Source organism: Primulina eburnea, chromosome 4, assembly GCF_022965805.1.
Source record: "Primulina eburnea isolate SZY01 chromosome 4, ASM2296580v1, whole genome shotgun sequence".
Taxonomy (NCBI): domain Eukaryota; kingdom Viridiplantae; phylum Streptophyta; class Magnoliopsida; order Lamiales; family Gesneriaceae; genus Primulina; species Primulina eburnea.
Genome location: NC_133104.1, coordinates 34,425,239 through 34,430,356, shown reverse-complemented (window position 1 = coordinate 34,430,356; position 5,118 = coordinate 34,425,239).

The following is a 5,118-nucleotide window of genomic DNA, read 5'->3' as shown; positions in this document are numbered from 1 at the left end:
TACGCAAAACTTGGTGAGTACCTTCAACCAATTAATTAATTTTTTTTTGTTAAATATGGCCTTCCTTTTTCTAAAATCTTGAGAACCTCGTTTCGATGAAAATTAATATTCAAAATATGTGCATTGAATATTTGAATATTGAATATTTGAATGTTGAAAACAAGAGTTGTAAAAATTAGAAATTTGTGCGTGATGACAAAAGTAATGATGTAATTTATTTTTTGGATTATTACCAAAGAAACCTTATAAATAGCCTCACCAAGAAATTCACAATTGAGTTGAGAGAAAAATATTATAAAGTGTAATTTGATAATTTTGAGAGTTTGATATTTTTATTTTTTTATCATAAATTTTTATTTTTTCATAACACGTTTGTTATTTTTTATGTGCTTTACACAAACTCAAATGATAACTCAATAGCATGCAATCAAGCTAATCAAATAAATTAGATTGGACAAACTCGGTGTCACAACTCAAAGCTGGGATGAGATGGATTGAACTCTTGGCTCTTGGTAGGGACTCACAATATCCTACTATCCAATCTATCCCTTGAGGCTAGATTATAGTCTTCCTTTTGAGGAAAGATTTAGCTACAGTGGTAAATCCCACTGTATGAGTCAGAGATCGCTTGAACCAAACGAGAATGTAAGTCGAGGGATGTGCACGAGTAGGCAAATATTCGAGAAAGGACGACAAATACCGACCCCAGAGCATACCCTACACAATATTATAGTAAGAAATATGCTCCACAAGAGAACTGATCATGCGGTCGGAGAATATCAATCCACGTTATCCCAAGTTTTATCAACTCGCTTATGCCCATTGAGGGCGCAAATTATAGTCTTCCTTGATTACAAGCACGTACGATCCAACCTACCGCAGTTTGCACGATGTTACTTCTTACGGAGGTCATTTTATAAAATTGAATTTTGTATAAAATCATTAATCAAAATCTTCCACAAAACCCGGCCTACTCGAACGATCAATCGACCAGGATCCCTAACCGGTGCTGATAATTAATAGAGATTATTAACATTTAATGTTACTAGTCCAATTAACATAAAATCAAATTTAAAAGTGCATAGCTTCATTAAAAATACGTATAAATACAATGAATAGTTTAATATCAGCGATAATATTATGGTAGTCTTGCCCTCCGATAATTTTGTATTATATGTTTTTTATTATGTTATGATTATTTTTTAATATGATCGAAACAAATAAAGGCAATTCGATGCATGGGAAAATAACAAAATATTGTTCGATAAATCGAAATGTATAGTGATTGATTTAATTCGGTTTAATATTAACTGTAAACGAAAATCCTACAAGTTACCAAGTCCACAATCGGAATCCACCGGTTTGACCGACGGATTCTGATCTCCTTTTTGGTTTATTTCATATTATTTATGTGGGCGTTGCCCCATGATAGGACAAATATTGGCCAAGATTTTTCCATTCATATATAAGACCCACTTTTTTTTTTTTTAAATTGTATGTGTGACAAGATCTTAACCGTTGAAATGAAATGAGGGCAGTGCCCACATAGGTAGGATCTCATTAACCTTCTTTCTTCCCGTCCTCAGATAATTCAACCCACGAGAAATAGATTTTACTCGGACTGATAAAAGGTCACCACAGTTGTATTAGTAGAATAAAATGGCAAAACAGATACATAATTATATTATTATTATTATTATTATGAAACAAGAACTATTAATATTCATATTAATTGTGGTATAAATGATCAGTAGATATAATTCAAACATCAAATAAATTAATCATATTATATATCATTCATCTCAAATTTCCTTTCGTCAAATTGATAATTCAATATGTTGGGCACCGTTTCCTCGCACTCAACATGCAGCGGAAGTTAATTTTTTTTTTTTTACTTTTGACATTCGAAACAATCCTCAGATGTCATATGTTTATTTAAACAATTCATAGTGTGTTTAATTATTATACCAGCGCGCTGAACATTAAACAATCCGAGATTAGCGGAAATGACTCTTCTTGTATATCTCTATGAACGGATCTCCGCTGTTAATCGTCTAATTAGGTCAACGATTAGAGATTGTGTATGTTGTTTGGATTGAACTAGAAATCGCAAGCAATTTCTTCGTTGATAATGTGACACCGGAATTTCAAAAATTCGGAATCAATACAGCAGCGTGGGAGCGTGTCTGTGGAAGAATACAATTGGCAGAAAATTTGATCACCAAAAATTGTGACGGCCGAAACTTTGATTGGGAAGTGGGAAGGATTTTTTATGTTTCGTGGACAAAAATCCTCTTGTATATTATGCCCTCTATGGTGTATTTATAGAGTACGACTCCTAATCTCATCAAGAATCTCTCTCCCACCGATATGCCTAGTCCTTGTTTCATCAGGACTCTATTTTTTCATTGTAATAAATTTCTCGTACTATTATTATTATATCATATGTTTATAAACTTTTGATAATACATGATATATTAATAATATATATATATATACACACATTTTATATACTAGGAAAAGACACGTGCGACGCACGTGAAAATACACTTCTATTATCAATTATTGTTGTTAAAGAAATGAGATCAAAAGAGATTAATTTACAAAAAATTATATATTAATGATTTTCATGCGATTTTAGTCAATAGAAAAATGAGTAATGTTACATGTACATCAAAATTTGTACAATAATTTTTACAATATAATATATGTGTAGATTCAAGATTTGATCTATTGTTTCATTGTTAACAATAAAATTATAATTCTAATCCATGAATTTGAAATCAATTCATCCAAGCGCAATCTAAATAAATTAATAATTGTTGAAAAACATATTAGTAATAAATCTTATAATTTTGTATAAATTAGACATTGGAGAAAATATAATATAGAAATGATATCATAATAGTTATTAAAATTAAATTCGAGAGAAAAAAAAAGTATAATACATAACGTTAACCACTTATTTTACCACGTGCTATTGATTTATGAAAAATAAAAATACAATATAGATAATATATTCTAAACCTTAAATTAAATTAGTGCGTCAAATGTTTTCTTCTTTTATATTTTCAATTTTTATTGCTTTCGTGTTTTTTTTTTCATCAGTTTTTTTCTTCTTTGTGAAAAAAGAAACAATATTCTCATCATATTCATTAGCAAATCTTATGGTGCTGTCGACATCAATCATTTGCATTTTCATATATGTATTTTTTGATTCTTTTGTTGGACGACTTTTTTTATATAATAATTTTGATGCTGAAAATCTTTCACTCCAATAATATCATTATCTTCAATATTCATTCTTGTGTTGTTATCGTCTTCTATTACTTATATTTCAATATCGTTACAATTGAGACAATTGATGATCGTATTTTATTCATTTTAATTTTTTGTCGCTCGAAATCTACTGATATCTTTTTGAATTCAAGGTTTTCGTTGTTGAAATTTTTCTTATATTTTTAATGTCTTCAATTTTAAATTATTTAAATTGTTTCGTCCATTTTGAGAAGAAATGTATATTCTTCTCTATTTGATGTCTTTGAAGGTCTCCACACAAATTTAGTTTTTTGTGGAAATTTTTTTTCCTTTCATTTACAAGCAAATAAAACCAAAAAATTTTGTTATTTCAATCTTCTACAAATTATGTTTCTTGTTTGAAAAATAATTTTTAACTTAATCTATAAGCAAATAAAACCAATGAATTTTGGTTATTCCATCTTCTAGACAACTGAAAAATATGATTTAATTAATTTTATATTATATTTATCAAAAAATGTTCAACTCTTAGTGATATAATAGATTTATGCAATATATTATTTAAATACAAAAATTCAAAATTACAATCAACATATTATTTTTTATATATCATACTATATTATTGGAAGTATTAAATTTTTATATATTAAGTTTTTTCTTGAGAAACTTCTTGCATATATAAACTCATTCAAAAGATTATAGATTTACAAAATAAAAAAAATCATATTCGATCAATTTAATAATATATTTGTGAAAAATATATGTTCACTTCATCTACAAACAAATCAAAACCAAATAATTTTGACCTTTCTTATTATCAATAATAAGGAGAAATATTGAGTAATGCTAATGAATAATTTTTGTAAAGATTTATTCATAATAATTTTAAAAATTTACTTTCAAAGATATGTCATTTCAGATTACATAAAGCTATAATTGATTTGCTTATATTCATCTTTTATAAAAATACATCTTCGTCAATTGCAAGATCATCAAATATGTAATTGTTATAGTTTCTGACCTTTACAAAGATGAAAAATATTGATAAATTTTAATAATAAACTTAGGCTTTGAAAAATATTAGTTGGATTTTTTTTATAAAGAAATATAAATAGAATGAATACTCACGAAATATTTATAAGGTCATCTTTCTTCTATATTCGATCATGCTTCGCATCATTTTTGTGAAATGTAATTAACCGTCGAACCTTCTTCATAACACCAACCCACATGATTTAATTATTTGGCTTCATTATTTAAATTCATCGTTTTAAATTAATTAATCTCAGTTAATGTAAAATAAAGGATATTTAACTTTATTAGCTTACACAAAATTTTTTTTGGAAAAAATTCACTATATTTACAACCAAATAAAACAAAAGAATTTGAGTAGGTCTCATGTGAGACCGTCTCACGGATCACAATGTGTGAGACGGGTCAACTCTACTCATATTCACAATAAAAAGTAATACTCTTAGCATAAAAAGTAATACTTTTTCATGGATTATCCAAATAAAGGTCCGTCTCACAAAATACGACTCGTGAGACCGTCTCACACAAGTTTTTGCCAAAGAATTTGGTATTTCAATATTGGACAAAAAATCTACAAATTAACTTTTTTGTGAAAAAATTATTTTCACTTCATCTATAAGCAAATAGGCAAAAATTTGTGTGAGACGGTCTCACGGGTCGTATTTGTGAGACGAGTCTCTTATTTGGGTCACCCATGCAAAAGTATTAATTTTCATGCTAAAAGTATTACTTTTTATTGTGAATATGGGTAGGGTTGACCCGTCTCACATATTATGATCCGTGAGACGGTCTCACATGAGATCCACTCAAGCAAATAAAACCATTATA